At 51.6% G+C, this 21,166-nt stretch overlaps 1 pseudogene; it reads left to right on the top strand.

Moving 5' to 3' along the window:
• Positions 1-19,796: 19,796 nt before the first annotated feature.
• On the top strand, positions 19,797-20,929 carry LOC136000349 (olfactory receptor 6E1-like; annotated as a pseudogene).
• The last annotated feature ends 237 nt before the right edge of the window (positions 20,930-21,166 follow it).

Below are 21,166 nucleotides of genomic sequence, written 5' to 3' on the forward strand. Positions count from 1 at the left end.
CCTGGCCAGAGGCAGCACTGGCTGCTGGTGCCCTTGGGGCAGCTTGGTCCCTGCTGGGCAGCTTTGGCGCTTCCTGGCCTCTTCCTCCTCCTCTCCAGCATCGCAGGTGTCACATACTGTGTCCTCCCTCATCCCAGGCTGCAATCTGCCTTGGTCACCACTGGCTGCTTTTCTGATTTGTAACTCCGGGGCACTGAAGCCTTCCTGCTCCTCCTCCTCCTCCCCCTGTGTGCTGAGGGGTCACAATCCGTGATCTCCACAAACTGGCTGTGGACGTCATAGCACCGCCGCGGGGATCTGCTCCGCTCCCTCTGCCTTGGCTGAGTTTGTTCCTGAGCAGCTTTGGGTGCGGAAGGACACTGGGAGCTGCTGTTGGAGGGCCCTGGAGCTGCATCATCCCTTAGGGCTCGGTCACAGCATGGAGGACTTGTTCTCCAGCTCCGTGTCCTCCTCACTGAGCGATGCTGCTCCGTGACCTCCACAAACCGGCTGCGGAGATCATAGCCCCGCCGCGGGGATCTGCTCCGACCTCTCTCCCTTGGGCGGGTTTGCTCCTGAGCAGCTCTGGGGGCAGGAACAGCCTGGGAGCTGCTGCTGGAGGGCACTGGAGGTGCTGGTGCAGACTGGGAGCTGCTGCTGGAGGGCACTGGAGGTGCTGGTGCAGACTGGGAGCTGCTGCTGGAGGGTCTTGGAGCTGCCTCATCCCTGTGAGTGCGGTCACAGCCCAGGGGACTGGTTCTCCCCCTCCTCCCGTCTGACTGTTCATAGTCCGTGGTGTCCACAGCCCAGCTGCGGAGATGGTTGCCCCATTGCGGGGATCTGCTCCGGGCCCTCTCCCTGGCACCGTTCTCCTGGCAGTGGGCAGAAGGGCTGAATCCCTGCTCCTCTTTGCTGCTGTCCTCTCGTGCAGTGTGGAGCACGTGGTCGCGGGGGTGACAGCGCAGCGGGCGCGCAGCTTTCCTTCTGGACTCCAGCCTGACGCAGTCGTGGAAGAAGCGACGCAAGCAGGAGCCCATGGAGGAGCTGCTGTTGATCCTGCCTGGCCAGATGGGCCACAGCCGGCCCGCAGCTGCCTCCCGAGCACCTGCCTGGCTTTGCTGGCTGCTGCTGGCTGGTGCGGAGGAGCTTCTGTCTTCTGCAGAGTCCTCCATGCCCCCCGCCATGTCCTGCAAAGAGAGCTGTGAGAAGCTCCTGCCCTTTCCTCCTGACAGGACCCACCAGTGCGGAACCCCCAGAAGCTGTGAGGGAACAGCTAAGGGCCTCCCAAAGGCTCCTGGAGGCTGCAGATGGGCCAAGGAGGACAAATGGGATGGATGCAGGTGGGATGCTGGGAGAGGGAGCCGTGCTGCAAATGTGCAGAAAGCTGCTGTGTGGGAGGGAAAAGAGAGCGCTGCCAAGATCCCTGAAAGAAACCCGCTGTCCATCTGGTGCCCTGACCACCTCCCCACAGCCACCTTAGTCCTACAGGGCAGACCCTGCGGTCCCACAGAACCCACCTGCTTGCTGCCGGCCGCCCACTGACTGAGGAGGGAAAGGGCGTGTGATGGTGCCGGTGAGGAAGAAGCCCTTTGTCCAACTTCCAAATCAGAGCACCTGGGGAAAAAAGAGGGGTCTCTGCTGAGGGCTGTTCTTGCAGCCTCTTCTGGGTTCAGGCATTTTCTTGGAGCACTTTATATGACAGAGAGAATATGTAACTAAGACCACAAATGGGAAATTTGATTGGGCTGAACGATGCAGGTGGTAATTGTCTGCTATGACAGAAACACTCCAGAGGATCTGAAGAAAAATAGCAAAGCCAGGAAAAGGAAACGTATTCTGAGCACAGCTTAAAATTTATGATTACCTGATGTAAAACAGTAAATAGGCTTGCTGCCTGAGAACTGTGTCGATGTCGCAAAGAACCACAGTCTCATCGTTCATCTGGTACCACAGTCCATCGCTGGCCTGCAAAGAAGAGTGTCGGTATCTGGAGATGAACGGCATGGCTTCTCCACAAAAACACAAGCCAAAACCTGCCAAACCACAAGTGTTCCAAAACAAATCCAATCCAGCCCCTGAGGAAACCTTCTCCACTCAGATCCTTGGCTGCCAGAACACGGCCAGGAAAGTTTGTTTTCCCCAGGATACATTTTTCCCTTGTTCAGAAGGAAGTTGCTTTTCACCTTGATGTAGCAGAAGTAGTGTCCTGCACGGCAGCTGCCACCTCCATGCACCAGGACGGCGTATAAGGAGTAGAGGAGCGGTTCTCCAGCTGTCTGAGACATGTACGGGCGAAGATCCAGGTACTGGGGATACTCCACAACCTACGGAGAGAGCAGGAGGGCTCAGCAATGATCCAGAAACATTTGAGGACACAGCCTCTCAAGGCTAAAGGCCAGAAGTGTAGAAATGCGTCGTTTGGAATCATCAGCACTTGGTTTTCCCTAAAGCAACATGTCACCTTTTGGGTGGCAGGAAACTGATCTGGGCCAAAGCAGCTCTGTGGGAGCAGAGGACACGCTTGCCTTCCCATGGGAACTGTCCCCAGAAGGGAACATGAGAATCTCAACATGAGCTGCTTGTGACAGAACGTCTGGCGTTGGGAAACCCGCTCCAGGAAGAGAACGTTGCCCTCCAGTTGTGTACACACCTTGCTGATCTTGTCGCCGGTGAAAGCTTCAAACCTCTTCAGACACACCGTGAGAACCTTGGGCGCGCGATGGACCGTGAACCTCTTGGAGGCGGCAGTCATCTTGTCACACCTTGAAAGCAAGTACAGAGCCAAGGGCTGAAACGCACCATTTTTTCCCCAAAGGCCAGACAGCCTTTCCTGTCTCACACATCCCGACGCTATTTTAAGGCTATTCAGTACCATGAGGCCATGTTGAAAAACCTGCCTCTCATTACTGTGCCTTAAACCAATGTGAAAACATGACTTCTGCTCAATGACACCTTCACGCAGCATCTAGTATTAATATGTCATTAGTAATCGTCTTACTTGCTACATTTAAAGCAGTTTTCGCCATCCAGGTGCTCGGGTTTCACAAAGTCCTCCAGAGCTGCGGTGACAGATGCGGCTGCCTGGAGGAGTGAGAAGGGAGAGCCCTAAGCTCTGGGAAATGCCCTCGCCCAAACACTTAGGAGGAGTTTACACAAGAAAACAGCTCGATGACGCTGAGGAGACCCACTGTGAACCCGCAAGCAGTGTCCAGAAGGAGGCAGAAAGAGGGTGTGATGCTGAACATCTCCCTCATTCCCCAGGGATTCCCAGCACTCCCCAGAGCCACCTCTTCATGGCACCGCACAGTTCAGTGACGATGGTGTGCGGGCCACCAGTGATGGAAACAACACCCCCCATGAGCCTGGGAGCCAGACGGGTGTTGAGGGAGGGCAAGGGAAGAAGGAGGAGGGTACGTCACAGTGCAGAGAGGGGCACGTGTGCCTGTCCAGCTGAAACCAGCACCGACAGGGAGACCACTGCCAAGGCCTCTGCAGGAGAACACAGTCCATTCCACCTCCTGGCCACCACCAAGCTCTCTTGTGTTTGTCGGATACATTTTTAAGCCAACTGTGTGGATTCTGGAAAGCTCCAGTGGCCTTGGGACGTCTTGAAGCACAATTACAAACCCTCTTACTTTGATATCCAGAGGAACATCCAGGAAGGCCTCGTAGGAATCGGAAACCGCTTGGCAGCTCCAGCACGTGACTGGAAGGCAAATGGAAATGCTCAGCGAGAGGGGAAGTCAACAGACTGTGCCGGGTTACGCTCCTCACACCCACTGCGCCAATCACACGATCAGCTGCTATCGCAGGCAGACAGGAGGGCACAGACGATTCCAAGGAGAGCAGTAGCTGTGGAAAAGTACCTCTGGATCTCAGAAAGCCCCCAAAGATCTGATGGACGATGGTAGTCGCTTGAGAGGAGATGTCCAAGCTGCAAACCAATGGGAAGGCAGAGAGTTATCTCCTCCAAGAGCCTGGCTTTGTCTGAAAGCCCTGGGCATAGTTTTCCTTGAGGGGAGGACATCAAGGAGTCCAAAGGGCTTGGAAACGCTGGAAAGACAATTTGCTTGTGCTTACTTGCTGCTTCCGCTCAGACAAGCTCTCTGCATGGCATCCACGGTGCAGCGTAAGAACTCGTGGGCGTCCTCCTGCCTGCCATGCTCGAAATTTTCTCCTATTTCTAAGGAAGAGGAAGTTACTAGTTCTCTCCTACGAGAATGGCATAAAACATGTCACAGCAGCTGGACTGACTTACGTGTGAGAACATCAACAACAGCCCAAGGCTCGATGGCACTGGCTGAGGAATGCAGGACCTGTTTAACGTGCGCTTCCATTCTGCACATCATGCAGAAGCCTTCCTGGCCACCTGGAGAGGGAGGGAGATGGGGAGGGAGAGAGGGAAGCTCCTCAGGTTTCCAGAATATCCACAGCAATGGGAAACCTAAGAAGTTGTAAGAATTCTCCACTCCTCCCAAGGGGCCCAAGTCCCAACAAGCCCGGGACGTTTAAGTTCACAGAAAACTTTCTTCAGAGGGATGCTGAACTGACAGAAGCTTTCTGTGCAATAAGCGAATGAGATTAACTTGCAGGAATAGGGACCAAGAGCCCGGGCTAGAAACAGGTGCCTTTCTAAAGATGAATACATCCAGGTACAACAAGCCGCTTCTAGGCTTGAGTGTTCAAAGAACACCAACTCAGGGAGCTGATCAGCTTCCAGATTCTGGGAGCCCTTGGGCAGTGCCCAACAGATGTACAAGGAAAAGTTCCGAAAAGTACTGACAGGCCCGGCTGTGCTCCCCAGAGAGCAGGTGGTTGGCCAGAGGCGGGGTGTAGGTCAGGCACTGCAGGATGGAGTTGAGGAAGCACGTGTTGCCCAGGTTGTGCAGTCCCGCTCCAGCTCTCTGGCTGTGCTGCCAGCCCACGTAAATCTTCTGTGGGGGAAAGAGGATCCTCTGCGGCGGAGCCATTCCCTCAGCAACGACTGCCAAGAAAGCACATTGGAAGAGAGATAAGACCATGTTGTTGCACAAAAGCATATTTAAAAGCTGAGTTCTGTACAGGAGCACCCAGGAAAACAAGGTCTATCGTGCAACACAGAAACACTATGGGAAGCCTCACACTGCCCTTGAAATTTCCTGATGAAGGCACAGTTTTAGAAAATAGTGTGTTCCCCTGCTCACTTTGCCGAAAGTGCAACAAACCCACACTCTGCCTTCAGTGGCTTGGGCAACTTTCCTTTCCCTCTGGAGTCTTGAACTGGATCATCCCCCAGCGTGTCAGGGCTGGAGGGTGCCCAGCAGACCCCAGGCAAGACAGGGAAAGCCTCTAGTGCAGCGGGTAAGGAACTCACTTCAGACGGGCAGGAAAGGTCCCCGTCCCACAGCACGGCTGCCTCCTGCCCGCCCTGCTGCCTCTCGCTGCCCGTGCCCTGGAGCAGGAGCTGGGTCTCCTCTGCCCACAGAGGCTGTGCTGGGGCCGGCTCCCAGCTCGGAGCAGCCCTGGCATTCAGGCAGCATCATGACCACCACCCGTGGGACCCGCCCTGCCAGCGTGTGGGGAAACGTGATCCTGGTGTCGAGCAGGGAGCGCTTGCTGAGCCCCCGCCCTGCCCAGACAATCAGGGCCCCTCACTCACCCATCTCCAGTTGCTGGGCCATGCACAGCTCCTGGGGCTCCACTGGAGATCCGCTCCCCTGGGGAGCCCTGTCCTCCTCCAGGGCCACCCTGGTGGTGCCGAGATGTTTCTCTGCCATCTTGTGGGTCCAAGCAAAGAGTTATAGGTGGAGAAGGGGGAAGCTTTGGCAAAATGCCAGGGGTCTGCCGGGGGCAGCTGGGAAAGACTTGGGTTGCACTCGGGGAGTCTTCAGCACAAGTCTGCCGGGGGCAGAGGGGAGTCTGCCAGGGGCAGCTAGAGTTAGGATATGGCTGGACTCGATGGTCTTAAGGGTCACTTCCAACCAAAATGATTTGCTAAATCTCTGAAAGACGTGGGCTATGCTCAGGGGCTCTCGCCAGCTCCGTGCTCCTGCCCTGTCCCGTCGCCGTCCTGTCGGACAGTGCGGGCTGGGGCCACAGCTGCGCTGAGCACAGGCAGGGCAGTGGGTGTCACAATGTGAGGTCACAAAGGGCCCCACTGTGACCCTGCGCCTGGGCAGGGAGGTCAGGCTGTCTCTTTGGGAGGCACAGGGTCAGCTCAGCGCTGGGCACCTGGGTGCTAAATTTGAATCCCAGTTTCTAAATTTCCACCACCCATTGCTCGGAGCATAGTCTGTAACAGTCTGTTGCACTACTCCATTTTCCTGGAGGCTGGTGCATGACGGGGATGTGACAGACCCACTCACTGTCGTGCTCCTTGGCCCAAGCGTCTGTGAGGATGTTCCAGTAATGAGTCCTGTTGTTTAGCTTAGTTCTTTCTGCGTTGCTGTTTCAGCACAGGACTTGCTTTTCAAGGCCCAGGACAGTGTTGCGGGCAGTGCCGTGGGGCACAGCGTAGGTTTCCCACCATCCGATAGTGGCTTCTGCCATTGTAAGCACAGAGCTCTTGCCATGGCGGGTTTGTGGCAGTGTGATATAGTCAGTCTGCCAGGCGTCCCCATATTTACGCTTCAGTCATCACCCCCCATGCCACACAGGCTTTAACCGCTTGGCTTGCTTGATCATAGCCAGTCTTTCACGATGGTGGTGAATAACCTGAGCAACAGCGTCCATGGTCGAGTCCACCCCTCGATCACGAGCCCATCTATGTGTTATATCCCTTCCTTGATGACCTGAGGCACTGTGGGCCCAATGGGCCATCAATAATTCACCTTCATCTTGCCAGTGCAAACCTACCTCAGACACTTCATTCTGGGCAGCTCGATCCCCCAACTGGTTGTTCGGATCAGGTTCTTCAGTGACCGACTCTCGGGCACATGAGCTTCTACGTGGCGCACTCTCACAGGCAGGTTCTCCAGCCCAGCAGCAATATCTCGCCAGGATTCAGCAGCCCCGATGGGTTGGGCTCTGCGCTGCCAGCGGCTCCGCTTCCATTGCTGTAACCAGCGCCACGGGGCATTTCCCACCATCCACGAGGCAGAGCACAGATGAAGCTTCTCAGACGCTGGGGCCTCTTCAGCCCCTGTCAGGATGGCGGGTGCTGGGTCTGGTGGGGCCTCTGCCCCACGGCGGGGGCTGTGGCCCAGGGTACAGCAGGGGCCACAACGGTTGGACGCGGTCGGTGGTGGCGGCGGGAAGTCGGATGGCCCATGGCTGCGTTCCAGCGGCACGGCCCGGGATACCGACTGTGTGAGCGGGTGGTGCCACGGAGACGCGGGGTCTGGAACGTGGGGGTGGCCGGGGGGACGGGAGGGACGGGGAGGGCGGCAGAGAGGAAGGGGCCCCGGGGCTGGGCCGGGGCTGCTCGAGCTCAGGGCAGCCCTGACGGGCGCCATGTCAGAGCTCGGCCTGGCCGCCTGCGGAGCCGCCTTCTGCTCACATCACTCTCCACTGCTATTGGTCAGGAGGGCTGTCAGTCTCCTGCCCTGAGCTGATGCTGTCTGGGATTGGCTGCCTGGGCTGTCACTCTGCCCTGGTTTGAGGCCCACCCTGCCCTGAGGTGCTGCATCCGCTGATTGGCTATCTGGGATTTCCCCCCTGGCTCCTCCCATCAAATGAGTGGTCAGACCACTTGTCAATCATTCATGTGCTGCACTCCTGCCAGTTGTGATTGGTGCAGGCAGCACGGCCCACCCCTGAACGCTGCCCAGTTTGTTCAGCTCTCACCACCTTTCCTGCAGGCCTCAAAGCTTGATTGGCTGGTTACATATCAATCACATGACTTGCCCCACCTCCTCAAATGCCATTGGCTGTCCTGGGTCCCCTGACTCCCCATAGACTTCTGGTTGGTTGTTGCCAGGCAACGAGCCGAGCTCAGCCTAAAAATGAAACTGTGGGCCCTGGACAGAGGCCGTGGGTGATAAAAGACACGTTGGGACCCTAAACATGAGGATTTGGGCCCCAAGAAGGAGGCTCTGGGCACTCAAAAGCAGGGTCAGACCAGATTACTCAGGCCTTTATCCAAACACCTCTTTGGCAATTTTTGGGGTAGAGTGAATGTGCACTCCTGGGAAACAGCTTCCAGTGCTTGACTGTCCTCATGATTAGGAAGTTTCTCTCTTTCTGTAGAACCTTTCAAAGCCCAAACATCTAGATTGTTTTTACTCATCTACTTACACACTTACACAGACCATAATATCCTACCTTGGACACAAGAATGTTGTGGGGGATGATGCTGAATGCCTTGCTGACTTCCAGGTAACAGACCACCACTGCTCTCCCCACATCCTGCAACCCTGTCCTTTCCTCACAGGAAGCAAAGAGGATGGACAGACACCACCTGCCCTGGGTAAACCCCGTCACCTTCTCTTCCAGACACCGAGAAATGGGGTCCCAGTGGACATGTTCTGGGGCACAGCCCTTAGTTCTCTGATAAACAGGACTTGAGTCTGGTTGAGTTTCAATCAGAATCAGTCATTTTATTAACAGATATCAAAGCAAAAGGCTAGGTAATAAAAGGCAAGCAAACAGCGCTGGGTATGTGGGGAGTCACCGCTCCACCAACACTCACACCGCTTACTTTTTCCCTTGGTCTTTTATACTTTCTTAAGTTCCCTTTTCCAAGAAGTATCCTCCTAGTTTCAATTCCCCAGATGAACGTGGCGTTGAGGTTTCTGCACACGTCTCAGAGGTTTAGGTGGTCGCCTCTCCCCTCCTGGTGGTCCTCAGGAGGAAGGCTTCTCCTCTTCTTTAGTGTCCTTTTCTTTACTCTTTATTCAGTGCATGCGTAAAGCAGGTTTTCTTTAAGCAAGTCGTTAGCGCTACCTAACGGCAATATCATTTTCTTTACGTAAGTCGTTAGTGCTACCTAACCACAACATCCAGTGTCCTTGCTCCATGCCTTAATTGGTTAAGTCAGTGCACTTATCTTAACTTCTTGTTGGCGCATTTTCGCAATGCTAGTACACTAATACTTATTTCTGTCCCCTGATATACTCTTACAGTGACACGAATCACAATAACACATTTCACAGTTCCCCTGCTCACCCATTGGCCATTTTTGAAAAGTGCACACAATGTGCGAGAGCTGCCAGTGGTCAGGGAGTCACCCCAGTCTCCATGAGCTTTCCAAGAAGGTGGAGAGTGGCCTCACTGTGACATCGTCCTGCTGTCTCAGCTCCTGGGATGCTGCCCCTGCTGTCCCATAGACTGGAAAGGATTGTGTTGGTTCCAGTGACCCCTGACTTGATCTGCACCCACTGCTGGTTGTTTTCGTCCAGATTCCTGCCTCCAGTCACAGAGGCCAGAGAGAACTTGCTGGTGAAGACAGAGGAGAAGAGGACACAGGGATTCTCACCTCTTTTTCTTATTGAAGTCATTGGTGGCCACCCAGTGTCTTTGTTTCTCCTTTAACTGTTCCTGCAGTAGTAACAGCTCATTAGGTGACCCTTAATAGCCTTACAGGTCTAGACTGAGTTTTGCTCTGGACTGTTGCTGTGCTTGGAGGCTGCTGTCCTTGAAGACCAGACGAACTAACTTCTGCCACCCTGCCTTGGCAGTTTATTCCATCCGTGTCACAGCTCTGTCTGCAACACTGACAGCTCCAGCTCACCCAGTCAGGTCCCTGGCTGAGGACATTGCCTCACATCTGGGCTGAACCACCCCAGCTGTGGCACCAGGAAACCTCTGACCTGCCCCATGGAAACCTGGTACCAAGTGTCCAAGACTCCATGCATACAAAGGCTTTGCTTTAGAGCACAGACATGAGATGACTAAAGATTGCTAGATGTCTCTCTGGACCTAGGGGTATAAAACCAGAATAAAATGCCTGAATTCCTTCAACTGAAGATTTTCCTCCCCCAGCTTGGAGAAATTAGATCCTTTGCTGTAACTTTCCTGGTGTCCTGTCTAATGATGAGACAAGAAAAGGTGATTCTCATACCAATTTATTTTCTAATACGAAGAACGCAATGCTGGCAAGAAGTGTCTTTGCAGAGGAGAATCAACATCACTGATTACTTTAGGTTGTCTCAAAGGTTTTGTGCCTGGAGCCCCAGGGACAGCTGCAGAGAGCCCAGAGGGGACAGAGGAAAGGACATCATGGGCTGCTCCTGTGCTGCTGAGCTGGGCTGGGCTCCTGGGACAGAGGGAGCTCATGGCAAGCGGCAGCGCTGCAGAGAGACAGCTCTGCCCAGGAGCAGCTCCTCTGCAAAGCGCAGCAGGGCTGAGGGCTCTGCCTGCAGCACCGAGGGGAGAGGAGCCAGGGAGAGAGGGGAAATGCAGTCTGGGGTTGGAGGATGCTGAGAGATCACTCGAAGGGAAATCTTCACAGTCCTTAACACAGTAAGTCTCTGGGTGCAGGGTGGTGCAGATGAGGATCCTGCAATTATCTCCCAGACTTCGCACATCCCATGGCTGGCATGGAGGAGAAGGATCTGCACCTCAGCAGGGATTCCCTGCATGGACAGGGCACGACAGCTGCCTTCTCCCAGCTGCAGGGTGTGAAGCTGGGTGAGCACCCAGGGATGCCCAGGGCTGTCCTGCAGAGCAGGGTCCCTGCAGGGACTCTGCCACCTGCCAGGGTCAGCGCTCAGCCTGACCGGGGAGATCCCAACAACACTGAGGGAGAAGCTGTTGGGGGAAGGAGTGACTCCCGGCAGGGCAGGGTCCTTCTGCTGTTGAGAGTGAACTGTGTGGGTCAGGGCTGCTCACAGCTCCAGCTCACCCCCAGGACATTTGCAGAGATTCCTTCTGAAGGACACTGAGGAAGTGTTTATCTGATAGGGGTAATTTTAAGTTTTGAGTTTTTTCCACTCTTGGTTGTCTGGGTGCACAGTAGGACATGGGAATTTATTTCTTTGTCCTGGAGAAGGTGCTAAGACCCCAGTCCTCATTAGGACTTGTCAGAGCTGCTCCTGAGCCCCTGCACACACAGAGCTGCCCCTGGGCAGTGCCCGGTGCCAGCAGGTGTGAGCAGGACAGAGCTGAGCATGGGAGATGGGGTATGTGACACTGACAGGGAGCAGACCCAGGGACAAAGAAACAGCTCCCAGCAGGGACAGCTCCATGCAGCAGAGACATGGGCAGGGAGAGGGAGCTGGGACCAGAAATGCTGGGGAGGGGATTCAGGAAGCCCCCTGCCCTCCCCTGCAGTGCAGACGCATTTCCCAGTGCAACCCCCTGGTCTCCTCCCCTCCCCAGCAGAGCCTCTGCCCCAAAGCCATGGGGTCCAGGTAACGAGTCTCCACCTCAGCAGCTGGACCTCCAGGTGAAGGGTTTCTGGAACGTGGTACACAAAAAAGGTGCTAAAAGTACTTGCTCTACAGTGTCATCATGTGAGTGGCAGCAGCACAGCCAGGTAAGGAGAAGGTTTCACATCATGCCCGTCTGCCTTTCTGTCCTTGCTTTATTTTTCAGGAGCACTGCAGTGTTCTTCCCTATTTCTCCACCTGTCCCTGGTGCTCTGACTCTCTGGACTTGGGGTGGGAATGTGGGTCCGTTTCAGTTCTGACACCAACGCAGGGGGTCTTGCCCCAGAGGTGCATTCATGGAAACTAGGTGCCCAAGCTGCATTTTAAGCTGTGATGACCCGTGTTTGCCATTTGGTGGAAAAGGAGAATTAGCTGACACATGCCTCCATCAAGGATGAGGTTTTCCGTGAGAAATGGCATGTTTATTTTTCTCAGAGAAGTCTCCTCTAACTTGTCACTGTCTTTTCCTCCTATGACAGGTCCTCATGTTCACAGGCGGAGCAAATGTCCAACAGCAGCTCCATCACCCAGTTCCTCCTCCTGGCATTCACAGACACACGGGAGCTGCAGCTCTTGCACTTCTGGCTCTTCCTGGGCATCTACCTGGCTGCCCTCCTGGGCAATGGCTTCATCATCACCACCATAGCCTGTGACCAGCACCTCCACACCCCCATGTACTTCTTCCTCCTCAACCTCACCCTTCTCGACCTGGGCTGCATCTCCACCATTGTCCCCAAATCCATGGCAAATTCTTTATGGGACACCAGGGCCATCTCCTACATAGGATGTGCTGCACAGCTCTTTTCATTTGCCTTCTTGGCAATAGGAGGGTATTGTCTCCTCACTGTCATGTCCTACGACCGCTACGTTGCCATCTGCAAACCCCTGCACTATGGGACCCTCCTGGGCAGCAGAGCTTGTGTCCACATGGCAGCAGCTGCCTGGGCCAGTGGGTTTCTCAATGCTCTGCCGCACACGGCCAATACATTTTCACTGCCACTGTGCAAGGGCAATGCCCTGGACCAGTTCTTCTGTGAAATCCCCCAGATCCTCAAGCTCTCCTGCTCACACTCCTACCTCAGGGAAATTTGGCTTCTTGCTTTCCTTGGTTTTCTGGTTTTGGGATGTTTTATTTTCATCATGCTGTCCTATGTGCAGATCTTGAGGGCTGTGCTGAGGATCCCCTCTGAACAGGGACGGCACAAAGCCTTTTCCATGTGCCTCCCTCACCTGGCCGTGGTCTCCCTGTTTGTCAGCACTGCCATATTTGCCCACCTGAAGCCCCCCTCCATCTCCTCCCCCATCCTGGATCTGGTGGTGTCTGTTCTGTACTCAGTGGTGCCTCCAGCAGTGAACCCCCTCATCTACAGCATGAGGAACCAGGAGCTCAAGGATGCCCTGAGGAAAATATTTCAATACTCACTGCTTTAGGTTATTAAGGTTCACACTGTGTCACTAGGGCTGCAAGAGAAATAGCTAGGACTAACTTTTCTTCTTATGTGTCTATATTTTTCCATTGTGGTTTTGCTGGGCTTTGTTTTTTGGTTCATGGCTGTAATAATATAATTCTTGGCCTCCTGCGTGTCTTTTCTTGAACCAAAGACCTCGTGTACATATGTATATGCACTCCTTAGTTTTTGATAAACTCAATAAATGAAGCAGCAGAAACCAATTTGTCTCAGGTCCCACCTCTTTACAATCCTCTGGAGCTGGGGGAGCAGCCCCAGGACGCAGGAGGGTCCAGGAGGCAAATGCTGCCCCATGGAGGAGCAGCCCTGGTGGCCTTGGGGCTGCCCGTGGGCAACTCAGTGGTCATTCCCTCTCTGACACCTGCGAATCGGGGCTGCTGTTTCACTTGATCCATGGCCAAGGGCAACAGCAGGATGCAGCAGGACACATCCCTTGTTGTCTGTTGACAGTGGAGATGATGAACGGTCACTGAGATATGCACCGTCCCAGTGCATGATGGGGCAGAGGACAATCCTCCAGGAGAGGAATCAGGAGCTGCCCGGAGAGCCCATGGGATACACACGGACCGGGTGTGCCTGAGGTGGGCAGTGACAGGACCCCACAGAGTGAGACATGGCCCAAGGTGGAGTCATCAAAGGGAAAGCACTAAATGCAGGTATCTGCAGGGAAACAAAGACGAACACAGACAGTCTGATACAGACCAGCTCCAACAGGCAACAGCACCTTCACAGCCACCACACCAACAGCAGCACTTACACAACCATGAGCAACACATCTGACCCTGTCCTGTTCCCCCTCTCAGACTGCTCTGGTGTGAAGGTTGCACGAGTGGTCCGTACATCCTGGGCAGAACTTATGCACTGTCTCACACGCTCCTGTGTTCCCCCAGCTGTGGACCTGGGCTTTGTGTTTGCCCAGACTCAGAGATATTACCCATTTGGCCATTCCAACCCTGGGTGTCTTCACATCCTGGTGTCCTCCTCCTCCTTGCTACCCTCACTTAGAATTGACCAAAACCACACACAACAGTGAACCCACTCACACAGCAAATAGCCAGGAGGGGACTTTAAGAAATGTCGTAGTTTAACCCTGGTCATCCGCTCAGCACCACACAGTCGGTCGCTCACTCCCCCGCAGCAGGATGGGGGCAAGGATAAGAAAAGTAAAAGAAAACTTGTGGATTGAGATAAAGAGGAGGAAAGTGATAAGAGGAGGAAAATGAGGGAGCAGCAGCCAGCGGTACCCAAAAGAGAGAGTTTAATAGGTAAACCAGAAGCTGTGTGTGCAATCAAAGAAAGATGAGGAATTCGCCCGCTGCTTTGCGTTCACAGGTGGGTGTTCAGCCATCTCCAGAAAATCAGGGCTCCATCACACATAGCAGTTACTTGGGAAGACAAACGCCATCACTCTGAGTGTTCTCCCCTCCCTTCTCCTCCCAGATTTTATTGCTGAGCGTGACTACATATGGTATGGAAGACCCCTTTGGTCAGTTGGGGTCAGCTGTCCCAGCTGCGTCTCCTCTCAATTTCTTGGACACCCCCTGCCTCCTCTCACTTCTCAGCGTGAGAAGCTTAAAAGACCTTGATACTGTGCAAGCACTCCTCAGCAATGACTGAAATACTGGGCTCTGATCAACACTGTTTCCATCACAGATTTAACACACAGCCCCATACAAGTGACTATGAAGATAAGTAACTCTACCCCAACTGAAACCAGTCGAATAAGCAGGACAGACCATGGTGATGAGGCAGGGGGTTTGGCCAGACCAGCACTGACCAGCCACCTCCCCACGGGCAGCTGGTCCCTCGAATCCCTCTCCTCCCCACTCTTCCACAGGCTGCTTCTTCCACAGTCCACCTTGATCCCTCCCTTTCTCTGCCCGACTCTCTTCCCCAGTTCACAACTATCATCAGTTACTTTTTCCCCAATGGTCTCAGGTTTTCTCCGTTTGTACTCAAGTTTGATAGTTTGGATGCCATTGTCCAGGTCCTCTGGGACTTCAGTGGCATCACTGGTGGCTCCCCCAGTTCAGATGGAACTCCGCCTGCAGCTCCCAAGGGCCTCTGGTCTCCTGCAGGTTCTGTGCTCATGGTTGGACAGTGACAGCAATCCTGAGAAATTTCAAATCTTATGAGAACCTTTAAATCAACTTAAATGATTGAGTACATTCAGTAAAATGTCTGAGCTTTTCCCATGATTTCTAACTGAGAATTTTTCAGGATGTGTATTAACAGCAGGAGAAGAAATATTGATTTTTCCTTGTTTTGCATCACCAGTACTGCATCTCTTACTCCGTGTGTTTCATCTCCCTCACATTCCAGTTATTTCCTCCTGGCCTGAAGAAATTCACCATGTCTTTTAATTGTGTTTCTAATTTCCTATCTATCTCTCAAAAACATTTATTGCATGGTTCTCCCTTCTGGAAGGTGGAACTCACTGGAGCCAGCTTGGACTTGGCATAGAGCTGAGGCCTGTGTTTTATCTTTTTGATGATCTAATCACATTTGAATTTGTGTGTTCAAAACCAAGAAAAACCTTTTTGTGCCTGTTTGCAGCCAGTTCTCTAATGAGAGCAGGTGGAAATTTGTGGAATGGGGCTTGAACATCCAGTTGCAGCCTTCAGTGGAGAAGTCTGATGTAAGGAAAAGTGATGTAAGTCCCAGATGTGCGATGACAGAAATAATGGTGTTGGGAGGTGAGGAGGAAGGTTGTCCACACAGTGTCAGACCTCAAGGGACTACTTTTCCAATCTGTCCAGACCTCCTTAGGAGACAGTCTGGATCAATATCAATTAGAAAATGCTGGTATCACCTCTTCCATAAACCGAAAAGTAATGAAAAAATCCTTAAATATGAAAATAAAAATTATTAAATGCTTATAGAAATCTTCAACTGGACTTCTAAAACCTCTCTAATTTACTGTACAAGTCTTGAAGACTTTTCAAAAATCATGGTAGACACACGGATCCTTAGGGCTTTCTCCACTTTTATGAGCCCCATGGTGCATTTGGTGCTGAGTCCATGAACCTCAGATACTGAGAGGAGACTGAAAAAACCTCTCAAGAACGTAAAGTCAGAAGCAAATGCCAAAGTGTCTGGGAGCGTTAATTGGCCCAACTGACGGCAATTACCAACAAACTCTCCTGATGGAGTCGTTAGAGCAGATACTTGGAGGCCATGATGGCAGATAGGCAAAGGTCACGTACAGACAGTTCTGATGCTGAGAAAACCTTTGGTTCGATTTATGAGGCAGAAAGGCCAAGCCCTCAGCCCAGCCCCTGGGAAGGCAGATCCTGTCCCTCCTGCGTGGCTCTTCCTGGGGCAGTGGGATGTGGGTGTGATGCTGAGTGAAGAACAACAGCCTGACACCTCCCTGTGGGGCTGCAATGAGGCCCCTGTGCCATGAGGACTTGTCTCCTCACAGGTCTGTGGCAGAGACAACTGCCATGGCCAAGTGGACAGAGATCTCTGTTCTGTGGGTGCCTTCCAGCCCTACCAGAGCCCTTGGCCACCTCCACCTCTGACTGTCTTACGCTGTCCCACACCTGCCCCTCTCTCCCCATGGCTGTAGACACCCATCTCTTCCCCACCTTGCTCTCGCCATGGCATTTCCATACTTCACTGATGTCTTTCCACCCTCCCTGGCTGTTCCGTGAAACACAAAGCCATGGGCTGATCGCAGACTTCCTCTGGGTGACCTCTTGCACCACAGTGCAGCCCTCAAGTGACATTTTGAGCTCATCATGTCCCGTCTCCACATTCCAATCAGAACTTTGCAGCAGTTTCTCTCTTTCTTCTGCTCTTTCCCATTATCAAGCAAAGTTCCATGATCTCAGAATCCACCCTTAAAGTCTTTGACCCAGCCCGTCAGCCTGCTTGTGGTCTCTCAGCTGACCAGAAAGAAGTATCCTCACCATGATCTTCCAAGCCACATGCCTGCTGTTGACCTTTCAGCTTCCTGGACGAGACTAAAGGCATGTGCCTGCTGCAGATAAAAGTAAAATGATTGTCACCCTCCAAGACCATGCACCTGCTGGTGGTCTTTCTCTGACTGCCAGGTGCATCTCCATGCCAGTCCTGCAAGGTGCTAGGGCAGCAGAGACTTTGCAAACAGCATTCAACCTACATGCATGTTGGTGGCTTATCAGTTCCTTAGGCACAGCTTCAATGATACACACATAGACCAGTCATGTGCCTGAAGCTGGCCTATCAGGTACTCAGGTGGAAGTGACCTCACAGCCACCATCACAGCCATGTGCCTCTCACATGCCCATGAGTCTCTGAAGCACCATAGACCTCATCCCAGCAATCCTGCCCATCTTCTCCTTGGGCCTGACAGCTGGTCAGGCACCTGTAACCTCACATCCCTCTTCAGATGCCCCGTGGCTGCTCCAGAATTACCCTGGGTTGCCCCAAGGGGCCAAATTGCTGAAGTAGGGTAGGGAGAGGGGTTGGAGGTGATGGGGGTTGAGCACGGGAATGAGAGCTCTGGGGATGAGGTGTTCAATTTAGGGATTAGGGATTAGAGCTCGCTGTTCAGGGTTAGGATTTAGGCATCTGGTAATCTGCTTAGGTGCGTGGTTAGTGTTAAGGGTACGGGCTAGCTTTGTGAGTTAGGGGTTTTTTTTAGGGTTGTGGTGAGGGCTAAGGTTAAGGCTGGTATTTTGAGGCTAGGGATACAGGGTAGGGGTTAAAGTGAGTAAAAAGGTAACACTAACAATAAGGGGTTATGGGTTTGGGATTTGGCTTAGAGGTAAATTTTGAGGTTTGGGTTTAAAGTAGTGCATTACTGTCGGGGGGGGACTAGCATTTAGGGGTAAGGTTAGAGTTTAAGATTACTGCTTAGAACACAGGTAAGGGCCTAACATGAATGTTTTCACAGTCAGTGTCACAGCGGCATCACTGTTACCTGAAACCCTCCAAATCTTTCACCTCTGTTGGCCAAGCCATTCTTTCCTCCCCCAAATCTCCACTCTCTCTTGTCCCAGTTCCCCTTGACCTTCCCAGATCTGTCATCATCTTGGGAGCAGCTTTCTGATGGCCCTCATGACCTCTGAGTATTTGCCTTCCCGCTGCTGGTCAGTCAGTTTCTGTGACAGAAGTGACCTCGCAGCAGCATCCAACGGGACACAATGGGCTGCTGTGCTGCTGAGGTCCCTGCTCAGCCCACCCAGCAGCCCTGCACCACCCCTAAGTTCCCCTACCTCAGCTCATGCCTACCAGCTTGTGCTCCAGAACAGCTCCCATAGGTCCTGGGAGACTTTTCCCAGTCCCACATGGTGCTTCAGCTGCCCCAGGGTTATGTTGGAGGCAGTGGCCACCTCTGTGCAAACAACTGAATCAACCCCTGAACGGAGACTTTAGGGAATAGTTGAGCCCTCTGCAGAAAAGACTTCTATGTAATAGCTGAAAAAGTCTTCCTTTCCACAACTGCCAGTATTTTTAAACTAATTTTCATGAAACTTCTCATTGTTTGTTTGTTTGTTTGTTTTGAGACTACCATGGGCGAGTGTCAGTAAGCTAATTAAACACTGTATCTCTATGTGAATGTTTTTATGCAGCCATTTCCCAAAATACATTGCCTACCAATGGTTTGAGTTGAGAAACACTGTTCAGAGGATCTTCTTAATTTGTATTGGCACATTTTGTATCTCTAATTCTTTCCCTCTGTCTCATTTACTTCCTTGCCTATTCTTTGAAGAGCTCTCTGAGGAAAAGATGAATTGAATTATGGAATACCATAGATTGGGAGAGACTCCTGTGCAAGGATCTTTGCAAGAGTGTCTTCAACTGGATCAAGTGAGGCTCCCCGTACAACAGTTCTGCTGAGTTCTTATAATTCAGCCAGCCTGTTGTCCTGCACATCCTCTCTGGCATGTGCAAGCAACTTAAGTAATTACTGTTTACTCAATTTTATTCAGTTTTGCATGAGAAACTGCTACAGGGATCTCTGAAATAGTCAGATTCTTCACCCAGGATGTTAATAACCACCTGTATGCACAGGAAACAGGCCCAGGCACAGCAGGATCTGTGACTAATGACTGAAGAGCTCTGCTTGCACACCCACACAACTTTGTTTCACCACCTCAAACCCACCATCTCCTCCTCTCCCTCTTCTCCCCTTGCATTTTGAATTATTCTGTTTCGAGAGCCGTCCGCTCTACTCCTTTCTATGTCTGAAAACAAATGGAAAGATGAAGGGGAAAACACCAGTCTTTATTGTATATGTGGGCTTTTTTTGTGCTTCTTTCTCCTAGATGTGTAGTTTGATTTAAAAAACATAGTAACTCAAGAAATTGGAGATTTGAGACTTGAATAGTGAGTTTCACCTACTTCACAACAGGCGCCTGTGAGAATTTGTTTTCCCAAGGCTCCCTGTATAATCAATGGAGAGAGGAGAAAACTTTCAAGGCTGGGTCCTCCCAACCTATAGCTGGCACGCAAAAGAAAAGTTACAGATCTCTTCCAGTCACTATTCTCCTGGTCTGCGTTTAGGTCAGGACATTTGATAGTAATAGCAATGAGCAACTGTTTGGAAGGAACTGCATTTCAGTGCAGATGGATGTCAGATGAGACCGGGTGGAACCATAACAAATTTCAGTCATTATTTAGAGTACTAAAGAAGATGAGTTATACTTGGTGCCTATTCTGCCCTCCCCTTTCCTGAAGAAACAAAGAGCACAAAGCTGTGGAAGAAAGCACGGGATTACGAAAGAGATGCTTGATACTGCTTATTCTGAAATCAATAGATACTCAGGGATTCCTTGTCCAAAAAGGCAAGTACTCAAAAGTAGAAAGAAAATCTTTCGACGTACATTTGATTTGATATGATTTGATTTGATTTGATTTGATGTGATAGTTTAGCATTTGTGCAATAGAAGAGATGACTTAGGCACATAGGTGTGACAGATGTTTGCAACAGACCTGCATGAATTTGGAATTTGCCAGGAATGGGATAAAATAGCTAACAGACTTTAAAATCCTCTGTCATGAAGGAAGAATTCTTTACGAGTGTTTTAAAAAGGTAGAAAGAAGACAACAAATTCTCTGAGAACTCCAAATGAAATTTGATACAGAAAAATCAGGGTATGAGAAGTGCTTGAAGTCCTCTATCTGTGTACTATAGGAAGACTGCAAGAAAGGAAAGAAGCAGAAAGTTTTGGGGAGCCTTTCACCCAGACTGTGGAATTATCACACTTGTTTTTTGCCATGTTCCTGTCTCGGCCTGACGAACCGAAATTCAACGTGGGCTCAGAAAATGGAACTGCAGTTACTGAGTTCATCCTAGAGGGTTTCTCAGGGCTTGATCAAAGACTACAGCTCATACTCTCTCTGGTCTTTCTGCTCATATACCTGACAACAGTGATGGGGAACGCTACCATCATTTTCCTCGTGTATGCAGATCACCGCCTTCAAACCCCCATGTACTTTTTCATTGGCAATCTGGCCTTCGTGGAAATCTGGTTTACATCCTCCACAAGCATCAAGTTGGTTGTGATCCTGGGTTCTGGGAGGAGAACAATCTCACTAAGCAGCTGCTTTGCCCAATCCTATTTCTATTTTGCCCTGGGCTGTACAGAGTTTGTTCTACTAGTTGTCATGTCCTTTGACCGCTATGTTGCCATCTGCCAACCTTTGCATTATGCTGCCATCATGAAGCCTCAGCTCTGCATCCACCTGGTTGTTGCTACTTGGGTCACAGGCTTCACACTCTTGAGTTACCGCCTGGTCATCCTCTCGCAGCTGACTTTCTGTGGCTCAAATGAGATCCATCACTTTTTCTGTGACAACTCCCCCTTATTCAAACTGTCCTGCTCTGACACCAGCCTGCTTTGGAAAATAGACTCTGTTTTCATATCATTTGTCATTCTGGGTTCCTTATGTTTAACTCTGACATTTTACATGTGCATCCTTTTCTGTATTCTACATCTTCCAGCAGCATCTGGGAGGAAAAAAGCTTTTTCTGTATGTTCTTCTCATCTCACCACCTTGGCAATTGCATATGGGAGCTGTATTGTTCTCTATGCATGTCCTTCAGAACATATTTCCTTGGAGACTAACAGCATTGTAGTGTTGCTGAACACCATCCTGTACCCATTCTTAAATCCATTCATCTACAGTCTTAGAAACAAGGCTGTGATACTGGCCCTGAATGAAGCTGTTGCCCGTACAAGAGCACAGCTTTTCCCCTAATCATGAGGCATTTCTGGACAGCAATCCCAGTGATCTGCTATCATATGTTAGATAATACCAATGCATATGTATGTAGCCTCCAGACAGAGATACCTCAGGAGATTTATGTTCTTGTTGGATTGTGTTAAGTGATAAGAAGCTTATCTGCACACACGAAGAAGACACTAACAATGGCAGGAGAAGTAACTCTGTTAATACCCTGTCCCAGCTGCTTTCAGCCCCATCACTGGGGAGCCA

The sequence above is a fragment of the Caloenas nicobarica genome, chromosome 32, assembly GCF_036013445.1.
Source record: "Caloenas nicobarica isolate bCalNic1 chromosome 32, bCalNic1.hap1, whole genome shotgun sequence".
In the NCBI taxonomy this organism is placed as follows: Eukaryota; Metazoa; Chordata; class Aves; order Columbiformes; family Columbidae; genus Caloenas; species Caloenas nicobarica.